Source organism: Vulpes lagopus, chromosome 12 (assembly GCF_018345385.1).
Source record: "Vulpes lagopus strain Blue_001 chromosome 12, ASM1834538v1, whole genome shotgun sequence".
Taxonomy (NCBI): domain Eukaryota; kingdom Metazoa; phylum Chordata; class Mammalia; order Carnivora; family Canidae; genus Vulpes; species Vulpes lagopus.
In genome coordinates this window covers 63,238,806-63,256,392 of record NC_054835.1, presented here as the reverse complement: position 1 = coordinate 63,256,392, position 17,587 = coordinate 63,238,806, and the positions used below count along the sequence as shown (strand labels likewise).

The window sequence follows — 17,587 nt, the reverse complement described above, 5'->3', positions numbered from 1 at the left end:
CCGGGGCCCGCGTCACGGCGGCCTGAAGGGACGACGTCATCCACGGGCTCCAGCAGGGACGGGCAGACCGCTGCGGCCAGTGTCCTCCCCGGTTCACACACGCTGCCGCCACACACTGGGGGTTCTTTACTGGAAATTATCTTTTATGCGTAATTTATTTATTTATTTTTTAAAGCTCTTATTTATTCATGAGAGAGGCAGAGACCCAGGCAGAGGGAGGAGCAGGCTCCATGCGGGGAGCCCGACGCGGGACTCGATCCCGGGACCCGGGGGTCATGACCTGGGCTGAAGGCAGGTGCATTTATTTTTTTTAATTAAATTAAATTAAAAATGTAATAATTTAATTTTACTTTATTTTTTTATTTTATTTATTTTTTATTTTATTATTTTTTAATTTTTTATCTTTTATTGGAGTTCTATTTGGCAACACACAGCATAACACCAACGTGATTTAAGAGAAAGATTTGCATCATCACCGTAAGTCGAAAAAGCATCACGAGCTGTCATACGTTAAAAGTTAGTGGAATCAATAAATTTAAAAAAAATGGGATTCAATGCTAAGATTTCACCTGTGACAGGCTCTGAACCGGTCTTGATGAAAAGCGTGGAGCAGCGGGGCCCCTGAGCGGCTCGGACAGCTGCGCATCTGCCGGGGGCGCAGGCTGGGAGGTGGCCCTGCCATCAGGGTCGGGCTCCCGTCCCCTCCTGCCTGTCCCCCCGTTCATGCTCACACCATGGGCACTCTCCCTCTCTCTCCAAAAAAAAAACAAAACAAAACAAAAAACATAGATTAACAGGCATCAGACAAAAATTTAAAAACATTGCACCAAAGATTTTTGGCCTTGACCTCATTAGCAGCTTTGAAATAAAATGGAAAGCAGAAATTTCCCTGCAGGACTGAGTGCCCTTGATGCCATGCTTCTCTCCCCTGAAACCACCTCGTTATTTCCATCAGTCCCACGCTTCTGTCGCCCTACAGGGTCTTACCTGGCTGACGCTGAATTCCCAAACCCATGGATGAGACGTGCACTCAGTAGAAAAATGTACGTTATTTTATTTTATTTTATTTTATTTTATTTTATTTTATTTTATTTTATTTTATTTTATTTTATTTATTATTTTTAGGATTTTATTTATTTATTCATGAGAGATACAGAGAGAGGGAGAGAAGCAGAGACACAGCAGAGGGAGAAGCAGGCTCCATGCAGGGAGCCCAACGCAGGACTCGATCCTGGGGTCTCCAGGATCACACCCTGGGCTGAAGGCAACACTAAACCGCTGAGCCACCAGGGCTGCCCCATAATTTATTTTAAAAGAAAAATTTGCATCGTCTCTGTAAGCTGAAAAAGCATCAGCGAGCGTTCCTTCGTCAGGTACTGTCCTGGATCCGGAAACACAAAGAAAATGGAGCAAATTGTCCGAAATTGCACAAAAAGGTGAATGGAAAAAGGCTGCATCTGAAACCAAAGCTGAACCCTTTGCGATGATCTTCACCAGCCCAGGTTTATTTAGTGTTCAGTCTGGGAAGGAAGGAGAGGTTGAGCCACCAGTTTCTTTTTTTTTTTTTTTTTCTAATTTTTTTTTGCCACCAGAGTTTCAAGGTGCAGGTGTACCTCCCTAAGGCCCTTGAAGGATGACAAGTTTTGCTCAAGGAGCCAAGCAGGGCCTGACCAAGCAGAGGAACCGCAGGTGAGGTGACGGCTCACGGTGTCCCAGGACGACCCTGTAGGCTCCTACCTGCCACACTTGATGCTTCCTGCCACCTGCTGGCGCAGGGGCTCCTGTGGCTGTTCCCGCACAGACCTCGGAGGAGAAGGCGGCCCTGTAAGTAACTGCCCACAGTTAGTGACCAGGTGGCCGGGAGCCCAAGCAGTGCGGCTCCAGCGTCCCCACCTGTAACCCTTCCGTTCAAGTCCGCTGGGTGAGGGCAAAGGGGTACAAACCTAGGACTTCACGAGTTACTTGTCCGTTAATGGTCAATGGAGGCAAATGGGCAAGATCCGGGACAGGTACGCTTCACTCGAGGCAGGGATTCCCGAAGAGCTCATGTGATTGAAAACGCCCAGAAATCGAGAATCGTGTCCCCCGGGCCCCATGAATCACCGTAGGGAAGTTACCGCCTTACACGCCGCATCAATCCACAGCAGCCCTATTTGCAAGTATCGTGTGTATGAATATTAGGACATCGGAAGGGCTTGCAGGTGGCCGGGGCTGCTCTACCAGAGGGCCACAGGCTGCGTGGCTTCAGCATTTATCTTCCCACAGCTGTGGAGTCGAGAGGGCCAAGACCAAGGCGTCAGCGGGGCTGGTTTCTCCCGAGGCCTCTCTCCGTGGCTTCTAGGTGATTGTCCTCTCCCTGTGTCTTTATATGATCTTCCCTCTGTGCTCGTGTCCTAGGCCCCTTTTACAAGCACGTGAGTCATTTTAGGTTTGGGGCAGCCCCAGAAACCTCACTCTAACCCAGGCACCTCTTTAGAGACCTCATCTTCAAATACAGCCGTGTTCTGAAGCGTACGGGGGTTAGGAGCACCAATATGAATTTGGAGCGGGGTGGGGGACACAACGTAGCCCATAACGAAGTGAATGATAAATAAAAATACATAAAACGATTTTAGCATCTCTAAGTTTGTTTCAAAGTTGGTCACGGAGCATTTTAACACTGGCATACTCTCAATAATGTTCAACGTTACAGTAGTGCTCACAAGCACGTGAACAAACTGACAAGCAGCACATGCGTGGATGTTAACTGAGGGTCTCCAGGACTGCTGTTAGGCAGCTAGAGTGCTGCCACCACGTGTCTCCAGTGGAAAATACAGCTAAGAATTCATTTTCTTTTCTTTTTTTTTTAGAATTCATTTTCTTTTTTTCTTTTTTTTAATTTTAATTTTAAGTTTTGGAATTAATTTTCTAAGTCTTTTTTTAAAATCTGCAATTAGGGACCTAGGGACACCTGGGTGGCTCAGCAGTGGAGCATCTGCCTTCTGCCCAGGGCATGACCCCAAGATCCCAAGATCGAATCCCGCATCGGGCTCCCAGCATGCAGCCTGCTTTTCCCTCTGCCTGTGTCTCTACCTCTCTCTGTGTGTCTCTCACGAATAAATAAATACAATCTTTTAAAAAAATAAATTCTGGGATTATTTTCAGAGTTTCATGTATTTTCAGGTGAGGGCTGCACAGATATTTTTGTATCACAAAGCAGAAGGTACGTGGAGAAAGAAGGAGAAAAGTGGCAGGAGTTCTATATGAAGGAAGCAGTTTCAGTCAAGTCTGTGAAGAGCCCTGAACAGGGTCTTGCTAGTTGGCATCTCACCAGTGTCCTGTGCAGAAACTATCGTACTGTACGCAAGGAAATAACGCATCCGGTTTTTGTCTTAGGGAGCCTGCTCTAATGATGGTGTGTAAAGCGGTAGAAGAGGAACACAGGAGAAGTGATGAGGCAGAAATGGGGCCAAAAGAGGAGAGGCTCCTATTTTTCTCCCCTAGATGAGACACAGTAAGGGCCTGAATGAATTGCTGGCAGAGAAGAGGGATGAAAGAGTAATTGGTAGATATTTTGGAGCTACAATTAGGATTAATTGGATGTAAAAGGGAGGGAGGAGTCCAGGAGAACTTCCTATTTTCTAGCTTTGATATATTGGAGAATCTGATTGATGTTTACTAGAATGTGAAACTTCAGTACTCCGTATCCAGCGGGGTTTTATAAATGGAGCCCAGGGGAAAAAAGCTCAGGGCTAAAATTTTGGAAACCACATATAAAAAAGACAATGACAAAAAACGTGGGAGATTTTGAGGTCAGAGAGTAGGAAATAAAACAGTTAAGAAGAGAACCCGACACACTAAGTAGGATGCCCTTTCATGGAACGACACAGTTCACAGACTGGCATGTATGATGCATGTCTACATTTTTTTTTTTTTTTTTAGAAATTCCAGTAATTATCCGAGAGCACAGTATGAAGCAAGGGATGCAAAAATGAAATAGATAACGGATGTGGTACTGAAAGGATTCGCAATCAAGGGAAGAGCGCCATCAAGTATTACAGTGTCATATTTGATAGGATAGAAATATGGGCCAGTTGTTATAGGAGAAGAGAAAGAAGGCACCTTCCACACTTGGGGTGGAGGTATACGAAAAATCTTCATGTGGCAAGTGAATTTATACACACTTATAAGGACTTAGTACGTGCCACATACTCATCTAAGCCCTTTATGAATATTACCTCAATTTTTGAAGCAACCGTGTAATTAGTATTATACCCCCTATGTTAGAGATGGGGAAACCGAGGCTTCGGCAGGTTAGTTTGTTTGCATTCACATACATAGCACGTGGCGAAGGGACATTCAGACACTCTTATGCTAGATTTCAAAACCATTCCACTGGCCGTAAAGTCATGCCCCCTAAGTTGGGTGTCAAGTTTTAACCAGTCTGAGAATCGGAAGTGGTGGGTGGCATTCCAGGTCCTATGTGAGCAAAGGCATGACACATATGGGGAACTTCTAGCAGCTTCTAGCTTGCAGGAATTTCGAGTTCAGGAAGAGAGGAAGCTGGAAATCAAAAGCCAGACTTGGAAGGAAGAGCCTGGACTTTATGTTGTAGGTAATTTCAGCCCCACTGCAACATTAGGAGGTATCAGGCAAGGGAGGGAATGTGGCAAGTCAGGGCTCGTGTAGGTCTCTCTGACAGCTGCTTGAAGGCAGGGGATAAGTTAGGTTTAGGAGATAAATGATGATAGCTTATTAGGGCAGTGGTAGTGTGGATGGAGAAGAAATACGCTTGACTAGAAAGTAAAATTGGCCTGCCTTGTAAAGGGAACTGAATGTGGAAAAGGCAACTTTTACAAAACCAAAGTAAAAAAAAAAAAAAAAAAAAAATTCCTACTATTTCACACTTGAAATGGGTCAACTGGTCTGTGATTTTCATTCATTCCAAATAGCATCCCTTGGTTTAAAAGGTTAAGAATACAGAAGAGGCAGCATTTTGCTTTGTTTTGCCCCAGCGAGACTCTTGTGACAACCTTTCCAGGTGAAGACCAAGTCAACTACTTTCTAACTTCATGGGATATTAGTCTTTATTATGAAAGAAAGAAGAAAAAGAAAGAAGAAAGAAGAAGAAAGAGAAAGAAAGAAGAAAGAAAGAAAGAAAGAAAGAAAGAAAGAAAGAAAGAAAGAAAGAAAGAAAGAAAGAAAGAAAAAGAAGGGAGGGAGGGAGGAAGGGTAGGAAGAGAAAAGAAAGAAAGAAAGAAAAGAAAAGAAAAGAAAAGAAAAGAAAAGAGAAAAAGAAAAAAAACCTTTAAAGCAAAGCCTCTGTTTCACAAATCCCTCCACGAAACTTCTTGATTCAGGGACTTAGAAACGACTGAAATGACTTGCCTTTGGCATTCTCACTATTTTATTATTTTATTTTATTTTATTTTATTTTATTTTATTTTATTTATTTATTTTATTTTTTATACATTTATTTTTTATTGGTGTTCAATTTGCCAACATATAGCATAACACCCAGTGCTCATCCCATCAAGTGCCCCCTCAGTGCCCATCACCCAGTCACCCCCACCCCCGCCCACCTCCCCTTCCACCACCCCTAGTTCGTTTCCCAGAGTCAGGAGTCTCTCAGGTTCTGTCTCCCTTTCTGATATTTCCCACCCATTTTTTCTCCTTCCCCCTTCATTCCCTTTCAGTAATTTTTATATTCCCCAAATGAATGAGACCATATAATGTTTGTCCTTCTCCGATTGACTTACTTCGCTCAGCATCATACCCTCCAGGCATTCTCACGTTTGTTGTTTGGGTATACAGAAGCCTGTTTGATGACCTCGCTTAGAGCCTCTGACCTGCTGAAACGACAGGCTACTCACGCACCAGATTATGTCACACGTGAACCGCCCGGCCGCTGCGTTCAACAGTCAGATGAGGTAACTTCCAGAACCACAAGGGAATGCCCAGCACGGGCTGTGCCCCTCGAAATGTGTGTTTGAGGGCACAAATCTTCCCTAGGAAACCCATGAAAGCGGTGTCTTCTTCCGAATGCAATGTCAACGAGCGTTTGTGTTTCATTCAAGAATACACACCTAAAGGTTTTAAGCGGTTTTGTTATAAAAAACTAAATTTCCAAATAAATAATCCAGTATGAATGTCAACGTGTAGTCTTTTTCGTCTTAAAATATGGGAAAGCATAAGATTGGAAGTGGGGTTTTGTTTTTGTGGTTTTGTTGTTTCACTGGGTTTTTGTTTTTCTGGTTCTGTTGTCCCATTTTGTTTTTAAGTAGGCCGCACGCCCAACATGCGGCTTGAACTCACAACCCGACGTAAGAGGGCTGTGTGCTCCCGGGGCTGAGCCAGCAGGCGCTGCAAGCCTGGAAGCGTCCAAACTGAGAGCATATCTGCACCCAACGTGTACAACAATAGCCACGGAAGGAGCAGCAGTAAGAGTCTTGGTGATTGCAGTGTTTCTACCAGAAGACTGAACCACACGGCTCGCTCACCTCGGCAGGTGTTCTCCACAGGAAAAACTAGGTCCTGACAACCCGTGGAAGCCTGTGGCAGGAATTGTCCACTATAGAGATTGAAGGATTCTTAAACAATCCAGAAGAGTGGGTTTCTAAGATCAAAAATGCCAAGGAAAATAGATCTTTATTCCTTAAGGGAATTCATGTTTTGGTGACTCCATTTGTCTTTGGAAAATCACTTTGGCATCTACTTCTTACTTATTTACTTATCTTTATCTTCTCTGTTTTATTTTATTTATTTTATTATTTTTATTATTTTTATTTTTATTTTTTTAGAATCACTATTTGTACAGTTGCTGATCTTTTTTTTTTTTCCTCTTCCAATTGCTCTGCTTTTTGTCATTAGTTTTAGATTCATGAAGCCCCTCACTAGCATTAGACTTCTAGGTGATGCAAGCATCTAAGAGAGAGGTTAATCACACTATACAGGCATTGTGGTATCATTTTTCCTTTTTCTAATTGTTTAAATCGAATTTTATACCAATGTTAAAAATTAATTGGATGTTAGCTTGAAGTGGTTAAAGATTGTTTGAAGAGTTGTTATAATGGTTTTGCTGTAAAAGGTGTTGCGGAAATGTTGCTGAAAGGCATGGTGCTGGTAACAGTTCAACAATCCGTGGCTGCTCATTCTTGCCTACTTTTACTCTCCCTCTAGAGCAGGTTAGCATTGAAGGTGGTACGGAAAAGCCTGCATGGGTGTTCAGTTCTTGGTTTCTTCTCCTTCCCTTTCCCCTTGGGCCCCCCCTTTCCTCCTTCGCTCGCTCAACCTCTTTTGTTCAGTATGTGTAACTTGAAGCTAATTTGTACTACTGGATATCTGACTGGAGCCACAGATACAGAATCTGTATTGTTCTTACTGAAACACAGCATGGAATTAACATTAAACTTAAATAAAACAAACCTAAATTAAAAAAAGGGGGGGGGGCGTTGGAAAGGGCGTTACCTTACGGCGTGTCATTCCATTTTGTGCTTATTTCTCTTTGGTGGTTGTGGGACTTACTTCTTTCTTGCTCTGAAGGGAAGAAATCGCCACACCCAGGGTAAAGGACATGAGGGATGAATACTTTCAAAGATTCAGATGCAATGAAACGTCGGGACACCTGCACCCCGATGTTTCTATCAGCAATGGCCACAATAGCCAAACTGTGGAAGGAGCCTCGGTGTCCATCGACAGATGATGGATAAAGAAGATGTGGTTTATGTGTACAATGGAATATTACTCAGCAATTAGAAACGACAAATACCCACCATTTGCTTCAACGGAACTGGAGGGTATTATGCTGAGTGAAATAAGTCAATCGGAGAAGGACAAACAGTGTATGTTCTCATTCATTTGGGGAATATAAATAATAGTGAAAGGGAATATAAAGGAAGGGAAAAGAAATGTTGGGAAATATCAGGAAGGGAGACAGAACATAAAGACTCCTAACTCGGGGAAACGAACTAGGGGTGGTGGAAGGGGAGGAGGGCGGGTGTTGGAGGGGAATGGGTGACGGGCACTGAGGGGGGCACTTGACGGGATGAGCACTGGGTGTTATTCTGTATGTTGGTAAATTGAACACCAATAAAAATTAATTAAAAAAAAAAGAATATGAAAAAAGTAAACAGCTGTCAAAAACAAAGAAAGGCCTAGAGCCTCTACTGAAAAGATCTCTGCGGATTGCAGTGGATTTAAGTTTGCAGTAAAGATGCGTGAGCAGAAATTGTTGGCACATTCAGGCTGCCCGTCAAGCAGCTTTGCATCACAAATTAGCGTCTATCAGAAGCTTCTGCTGTGACCACATCAAGAGGGCAGCGTTTTTCCTCAACGTGCTTATCCTCAGTGTTTCAGTAGGGATAGGAGGTGTTTTTATACTTTAGAGTCCCAAAAATTCATTTTTAAAAAGATCGTATGTATGTATGCATTTGAGGGAATGAGAGAGAAGCCCACTCCCTGCGGAGCAGAGAGCCCAGCTCAACTCGGGGCTTGATCCTAGGGCCCTGAGATCAGGACCTGGGCAGAAGGCGGAAGCTTAACCCACTGAACCGTCCAGGCACCCCTCCACACACTTCATTTTATTGATGAGAGAATGGAGATCCAGAAAAGCTAAATAAGTTGCCTGATGTCCAATGGGGAAGAAGACCTCTCCTTATTCGACGTAAGCCTCCGTATTTGCAGGAAATAATGCCTAGGGAAACCTCTGAGACAACACTCAGTGGCTGTCTAAGTGGGGAAAGTTGAGACCGTTCTTCCCTCTGGAAAAGGGTGAGCTGTAGATCCTCTGGTATCGCCTAAGTGTTGTTGAATGAATCTAATGTCTCCTGTTTCCTTTGTTTGTCATAAATGATTGAGGGAGAAATCATGTACGTGTCTCACATCTACAGGAGACATTATAATGGCTGTTGGTTTGGCTTACTGGATAAATTATCTGACTTTCTCAGGAAAGGAGAGTTGCATAATATTGGCATGACATTTATGAAGATGAGTTTTTGTTCATTTAATTATTATTTTTTATTTTTTTAAATTTTTATTTATTTATGATAGTCACACAGAGGGAGAGAGAGAGGCAGAGACACAGGCAGAGGGAGAAGCAGGCTCCATGCACCGGGAGCCCGGCGTGGGATTCGATGCCAGGTCTCCAGGATCGCGCCCTGGGCCAAAGGCAGGCGCCAAACCGCTGCGCCACCCAGGGATCCCTATTTTTTTTTTTTTTAAAGAACTTACACAAAGGCAGTTTTACTGACAAGGCTCTTTTTTGATTGTTGTCACAAAGCAACATACGTTCATCATCTCTGGGTCAAGAAACTTCCCATGGCTTCACTGGGCCCTGTGTATCACAGCTATCACAAGGCTGGAATTAAGGTGTTGAACTTGGAAGGTCATGTGACCCAGAGTCTCCGAACTTGCAGCCAGACAAGGGTCCGTGATCAAAGTCACTCGGTGATTATTGGCAGCATTCGGATCGTGTTGACTCGGGATCCCATTTCCTCCCTGTCTGCTGGAGCCCTCCCAATTCCGTGCCACCCGGGCCTCTGCCACTCTGCAGCCTGCATCATTGGAGTGTGCAAGCCACGAGGACAATAGAGACAAGTCATGATCACTTGTAACTTGCTCGTGGTCATAGCACCCCACAACCTTTGCCATGTTTTACTGATTAGAACCAAGGTAGTTGGGGCACCCGGGTGGCTCAGTGGTTGAGTGTCTGCCCTTGGATCAGGGCATGATCCTGGGGTCCTGGGATTGAGTCCCCCATCAGTCTTTTTTTTTTTCCCCCATCAGTCTTGACTTTGAAGCTATGTGTGCATATTGTGCAGAAAACTTAAGTCTAAAAAAAAAAAAAATCCATTGCATCACTATGTTTAGTGGGCATGTGTAAGCCACAATACGTTGTGGGCCTACATAAGAGAAGGGATGAAAACGGGCACTACCAGAAACCACTTCAAGGTGTGGGCTCCCACGTTTCCCTCAGGAGCTCAACAACACTACAGATAAACCCTGGAAAACGGCAAGGGCACTGTATAAATCTATACCAAGTGCTGGAAAAGCTTAATTTTTTTTCTCATTATTAAATAAGAATAAACACATATAGTAATCCTTCTGTTGGTTTCTGTCATCAGACAGATGTTTCACTTGATCAGGTCATCAAGTGAAAGTATCATGGGACACGGAAAGCTCTATTCTCTCCATACACCTTGTCCCTGAATACCTCTTGCCTTTGACCCTACCCACAGTGGCAGAGACGGGAGGCAGTAGCTCCAGGACGCATCAGGCCATGAATAGCAAGAACTTCCACCCCAGTCCCACTGTGGAATCTCCCCTTCCTATTTCCTGACACCAGTGCTCCTTCTCGGTAGAAGTATCTTCTCTAAATACCTATGGGCCCTGGAGCAGATGGCAGGGTTTTTCCACCGGCACTTCGAAAAGCAGAGTCCTTGGGCATCTGGGTGGCTCAGCCCCTTAAGTGTCCACCTTCAGCTCAGGTCCTGATCTCCAATCCTGGGATCCAGCCTGCTCCGGGCTCCCTTGGCATCACCCCCTCTCCCTCTGTCTTTCCTCCCTGCTTGTGCTCTCTGCCCCCCGCCCCCCGTCTCAAATAAATAAATTCTTTGAAAAAAACCAGAGTCCTTACAGTAGTGGCATGGCTGCTTTTTCTTCTATTTAGTCTAGAATCTAAGACTCCAGGGACCTCAGGAATCTATCTGCTTCTTTTCATGTGAATGACTGTTCTCCTGCATGGCAGAAAGAATGCAGCAATAGTCAAAAGTCATTTTTCTCACTGTAGACTCATCAACTTTATCATAGAAATTCTCCCAAGATTCTGGCAGTAGGATGATTCCAAGCATCAGTTTTTTGAGATTGTGGAGTATTTATCTCTTTCTAAATCCCCCTGAGTATTTTTCCTGGGGATGGTGAGGCAAATTTCTAACCCAGTGCCATTTTAAACCAGAGATCTAGAACATTTTTTAAAAAGAAATGAAAAAAAATGAAATTTTATTCAAAATATTGATTTGCTACTCTGTACACTACTTTCCCTACTTCTTGTTTGTGAATGAAAATATAAATACTTCAAAGTACAGAGTCATTTGTAAAAGGATGCGTCTGTATCAAGACAATGTTTGAGTAAATGTCCATTAAATTAAAATTTTGAAGCATAAGTAATTAGTGAGGTCCTAGTGCCAAAGCTGGAGATACTGTTTTCTGAAATAAAATCTTTTTTTTTTTAAAGACTTATTTATTTATTCATGAGAGACACAGAGAGAGAGAGAGAGAAGCAGAGACACAGGCAGAGGGAGAAGCAGGCTCCCTGCAGGGAACCCAATGTGGGACTCGATCCCAGGACCCCAGGGCCATGACCTCTGCCAAAGGCAGGCGCCCAAACTCTGAGCCACCCAGGTGTCCCTGAAATAAAATTTCTATGCTAGCAATTATATTTAAATACATATAATATTTGGTCATTTTTTTCAAACTGGATTTCCAAAAATGGATTTCAAAAAATCCATTCTTAGTGTTTATGTTATTAAAAATTGTATTTCTTTCAATTAGCAATCGCGCCTTGGGTAAACCTCATTGGCTATGATGCTGCCACTGTGCAAAGCTAAAAGTTTATTTCTTCATAAGAAATAAGAGATAAATGTTGAAGTAATGTTTTAAGTCTAATCGCTATGTCTACATAAGAGATACCCATCACCTTCTTTTGCTGCAATGGATTTTTTCATGTGGATCTATGTCATAACAAAATAGAATTCATAAGAAATATTTATGTGGTGAGTGCCTGTAGATCGAGGGAATGGAAATACCTGCTCTTCTCCAACTTTATTTCCACTTAGAAGCATAATCATAACAGATAACATTTACTGGGCATTTACTATTTGCCCTACACTGTGTTAATTATTCCTGTTACAAAAGCCTTTTTTTTTTTTTTAATTTATTTATGATAGTCACACAGGGAGAGAGAGAGAGGCAGAGACACAGTCAGAGGGAGAAGCAGGCTCCATGCACCGGGAGCCCGACGTGGGATTCGATCCCGGGTCTCCAGGATCGCGCCCTCGGCCAAAGACAGGCGCCAAACCGCTGCGCCACCCAGGGATCCCAAAAGCCTATTTTTTTTTATAAAAAAATCCTGTTTTATACACGAATCTATTTATGCTTATCTATTTATTTACATTGCTTATTGATTAATAATTTAGGCATATTATGAAACATGGAAAAATAAAATTAAGTAGATGAGAGAAGTATAAAATAGTTCCCAAGAGGTAGGTATAAATTTTATTCTTGTTTTACAGGTGAGAGAACTGAGGATCCATGTAGTTACAGAAGTTGTGGAGGAATTTATGTAATTCCCAGAAAAGAATTCCTATAAAAATTCTCTTGGTGTACTAAAAGTATACAAATTGGATTCTGAGGGACGCCTGGTGGCTCAGTGGTTGAACGTCTACCTTCGGCCCAGGGCATGACTCCAGGGTCCCGGGATCGAGTCCTGCATTGGGCTCCCTGCATGGAGCCTGCTTCTCTCTCTGCCTGTGTCTCTCATGAATAAATAAATAAAATCTGAAAGAAGAAAGAAAGAAAGAAAAAGAAAGAAAGAAAGAAAGAAAGAAAGAAAGAAAGAAAGAAAGAAAGAAAGGAAAGAAAGAAAGAAAGAAAGAAAGAAAGAAAGAAAGAAAGAAGGAAGGAAAGAAAGAAGGAAGGAAAGAAAGAAAGAAGGAAGGAAGGAAGGAAGGAAGGAAGGAAGGAAGGAAGGAAGGAAGGAAAGAAAGAAAGAAGGAAGGAAGGAAGGAAGGAAGGAAGGAAGGAAGGAAGGAAGGAAAGAAAGAAAGAAAGAAAGAAAGAAAGAAAGAAAGAAAGAAAGAAAAAGAAAGAAAGAATTGGATTTTTTACTACATTTTAAAATGATTTTTATAGTAGTATGTTTACTAAGAGTGGATAACTCACATACTACTCATATCAACTTTCATAATTTCAGATGCAATTTATATTTTTGCTAAATAAGTCATTACCAAACTAAAAACTTCATGTGTTCAGTAATAATTCTGCTAGATTCTTTTTTTCCCCTCAGATAAAAGTGCAAGCTAACAAGAGATAGATAAATTGGAACTCAGTGATAAATTATGACAACATTAATGAGGGACAACCCTATAATTCACTTTCTTACCATAGAACACATTGAGCTCTTTAAAATTCATGCATTGAAACAATTTTATGCCCATTTTCATGTTACTATGTAATATTCAGGGCTGCAGTTTCAGGCTTGTAAAATGGAAGCAGCATGGTCTTTAAAGGCAGATGATCAGGAGCAGATCTTACATGGTATTAACAAAAGGAACATGTAGAGAATATATATATATATATATATATATATATATATATATATATATATATATTTAAAGTAATGGAACACGGATTGTCTTGTATTCTTTCTGCCTTACCAAGAGTAGTAATTGATAGTCACAATGGAATCATTGTACATTAAACTGCAATACAGACAGCCCCAATAAAATAATTACTTGATAAACACTGGTAACAATCCATTTCTCTGTCGGCAGAGATAGAAAGTCATGACACATTTTTTCTCAAGGATCATTGGCAACTGCTCAGCAGAAAAATAGTTTTTGCAGGTTGTGCATAAATATTTAGTGTTTCCAAACAGGTACATCCCCAACAGCAGTATTTTTGACAGCGACAGACAGTCTTTTGGGAGAAACCGTTTGAGTAATGAAAGAAAACAGGGCTGGGTGTGGGAACTGATATTCCAAGTTAAGTTGGGCCCCATACTAGGGGGGTGGCTTTGCACAAGTCACTTAGCTTTCTGAGCCTCCATTTCTGTATCAAAGGATTACAGTAGAGATGTCATAAGGTTATGGGATTCCTAGATCAATACACAGCATTAGAAGTACTGGGCTTTAAATATGCAAAATTAAAAGTAGTGATCATCCATCTAAGCATTCATCTTTTTTTTTAAGCATTCATCTTTTAATTTAACATGTGTATGTTTGCCTAATTGTCAGATAAAGGGTGAATTATTTCAGATAAAGCTGTTGATCAGCTCACAATCTCTTCAACACACGACAGATCACCAGAGAGAATAAGAAATTATGTGGATGGAAATTCTTCTCATGACCACTGCTAATTATAGTCAGCAACAACAGATTTTTTCTTTTCCTGATTTCGGTAAGTCACTATGCCATTAAAGGTACAGTTTTTATAGTCTTCCTTGTGTAAACTTTGTTATCATCTACCAATCTGCTACTTTGAAAGGGACATCTCACTTTCTTGAGTAATTAGAAGTCTAAGAAGAACATGGTAGCTTAACCCAGGGTGACAGCAGTGGAGATGGAGAGACTTGGTTAGTGAAAGATGCATTTTTAAAAAGATTTTATTTATTTATTCATGAGAGAGAGAGAGGCAGAGACACAGGCAGAGGGAGAAGCAGGCTCCATGCAGGGAGCCCAGTGTGGGACTCGATCCCCGGTCTCCAGGATCACTCCCTGGGCCAAGGCAGGTGCTAGACCACTGAGTCATCCAGGGGTCCCGGAAGATGCATTTTAGAGATAGAGTCTGTAGTATTCATTGAAGAATTAGATGATTTCTTATAGGAGTGAGTGAGTGGTTTGCAACACCCTTTCTTGGAACAGACAAGAGAGGATTAGGTTGGATAGCATAGAGATTTTTAGAAACCACTTTGGATAAAATCAGTTATGATAAGCTCAAAATGTCTGTGAAATACCTAATAGTCTGGAGCTGTGGGGAAAGGTGAGGGCTACGTGTGTGACTTCAGGACCTGTCTATACGTGGACAGCGCATGGAGCCAGGGGAATGGATGACATCACCGTAGGAAAGAATTTAGAGAGGGAACAGAAGGATGGGAGGAAGGACAGGAGGTAGGGAGAAAGGGAAAAGAGGAAAAGAAAGGAGGATTGTGAACAGAACATAGTGAGTGCTCTTTGTATCAGGTGAGAATCCTTACTCATATTATCCAGTCTTTGATCATTCAGAACCCAGAAATATTTATTTGCGTAGTTGATCCAAAATAATTGATGAAACTGACTGTTTATAATATCGTTCATGGAAAAGAAATTTAAATGCGTATTTTATTCACATACAATGTTACATGTATAAGATTAGCTCAAAGTATTCGGATGCATATATTAATGTTCATTAATGCATTTATCAGCAGAATGAAGCCCTTTTGTTTTTCAGTGTTTCATGGCTTATAGTTCACTTGAGGTTTAGATTAATTTCATTTTTATATGCCATTTTCGGACCATGTATTTCTGCAATTCATTTGGTCAAGCTGGTTTTTCATAAAGGAAAACTAAGTTGAAAAGCATGAAATCACAAAATGAGTTTAAAATTTAAATGGAAAACATTTTTTTAATTTAAATGGAAAAAATAAATTTAAATGGAGTAAAATGAACATATTATCTGTAGTAAACTTTTCAGGTCAGAAAAAAAGAATGCAGTCTGCGTCCTTGCTGTTACAGGAACGAACTTAACATTCTCACACGAAGAGCTTTGAAAGAAAGAATGGAAAGTATGATGATCCAAATATGGCTACTATATAACAATTTGGCCTTTTCTTATGACATTAATATATGAGGACAAGGAAGTTGTCAGAATTCTAGAGATCATCCTCAACAGTTGTCCCTCTCTTTTTCTCTCCTATTCAGTAGAAGTTGAATCCTACCCTATCTTCTTTCCACGTATCTTTTTTACCTGTTCAGTCCTAGCTCCATGGTTCCTCATCCACTTAAAACAACTTACCATCATTTGCCCAGAATGAACCTCTTACTTTTACACCTGCCCCTGGCTTGACCCTTCCAAGGCATCCTTTCCTCAGCTGCCCAGATTCTTCCACCAGTTCTCCTGCTTCCATTGCTGTCCTAGTCTAAGCCACCTGTGTCTCATCCTCCTAACCAATCTCTGCAAAAACTGAGCATGTCATCTCATTGCTTAACATCCTGCAATGACATCTCGTTCAATTATAATAGAATATAGACCCCTTACCACGTCCTTTAATCTGGCCTCTGTCTATGCCACCAACCTCCATCTCCTTCAGCTTTTCCCTGATTCAGAACCACTACTGCATGATTTCTCTCTAAGCCACAAACTGCAAAATTCCTGGCCACCTCAGAGAATTTGCTTTAAATCCTCTTTACATAGCCTTTCAAGTGGCTTCTTTCTCAACAGTCAAGTCTCAGTCCAAGTGACCTTCTTACGAGGCCTTCACTGAATGCCTCCCCCCTGCCCTTGTATTCTCCCTCTTAATAGCATATGCCAACTACTTGATAGATTTCAGTTGATTCCTGAAATTATCTTGAATAATAATGTGGGCCCTGGACTTAGCTTACAGGTTTCAAAGACTGGCTCTTTCACCTACTAGCTTCCACCTCTGAAAGTTATTTAATCTCTATTTCTTTTCCTCTAAAATGAGATAATAGTACTTCATAAGGTCGTTGCAAAACTTAAAATGATTTAAAACTAAAGTTCATAGAACAATGCCTTGCTAGTCATTATTATTTGCTGTAGATATAGTTGAATTGATAATAAAATATCTCTCTTTATAATTTTGTCCACACTTTTGTAATTATGACATCTAGAACACAGTCTGGCACTCAATAGTAGATCCTCAGTAAACACATAAGCCACTATTAACTGACTGACAGCTCTGATCAGAGAAATTCAAATTCCAAATGTTTTAAAATAATGTGGGAAAAACTGTAATTTATTGTTCTTGCCTTTGGCTCTAGTTGAAAAATTCTAACTGCCAAATATATTCACCCTTGAACAGCAGATTTCAGTTACTGAGATCTGGATACATGGGAAATCTCAGTCCTATAAAGGGGAATTTGCATGAAGGAGATCACAGAGGAAATGGACTTTCAGCCATGAGGTGGATATTGGAAACAAAACCAGCAGGTCCTGGTAGGATTGGGGAGTATTAGCCAGGATACCTGGGTCAGAACTAGGGAGAGGGGGATCCCTGGGTGGCGCAGCGGTTTGGCGCCTGCCTTTGGCCCAGGGCGCGATCCTGGAGACCCGGGATCGAATCCCACGTCGGGCTCCCGGTGCATGGAGCCTGCTTCTCCCTCTGCCTGTGTTTCTGCCTCTCTCTCTCTCTCTGTGACTATCATAAATAAATAAAAAAAAAAAATTAAAAAAAAAAAAAGAACTAGGGAGAGGACTCCTGTAAATGACCCACAGATACAAGAGGGAACCAACTCAGGTAGCTTCTAGGGGTGGAAATTGGTCAAGATTGACTTGAAAACAGAACAGAACATGCCCTACCAATAAGCTCTACTAGATCAGATCACAGAAGTCTTGGGCTCTGCTGGAGAAGAAAGAAAGGAAAAAAAAAATCAGAGGTAGATTATAGGTACCTTTCCTAAATGTTGTTCATGTAAGTTGGTTCAGATTTGGATAAAATTGGCAGTACCCCATTATCAGATTGTTGATAAAATCATTATGTTAAGGCCATGTACTATATATTGATTTTGGCTGCATGTTATTAGGAAATCTTGTCTAGGTTAAATATATTCTTATAGATTATGAAGCAAAAGGAAGATTAAGGCCTCTTGCTCTCCATTGCTTGCCTCAAATGAGTGAT

The 17,587-nt window shown here is 41.6% G+C and overlaps 1 pseudogene; it reads right to left on the bottom strand.

Moving 5' to 3' along the window:
• Positions 1 to 11,456: 11,456 nt before the first annotated feature.
• Positions 11,457 to 11,580, bottom strand: LOC121474404 (annotated as a pseudogene).
• Positions 11,581 to 17,587: the final 6,007 nt, after the last annotated feature.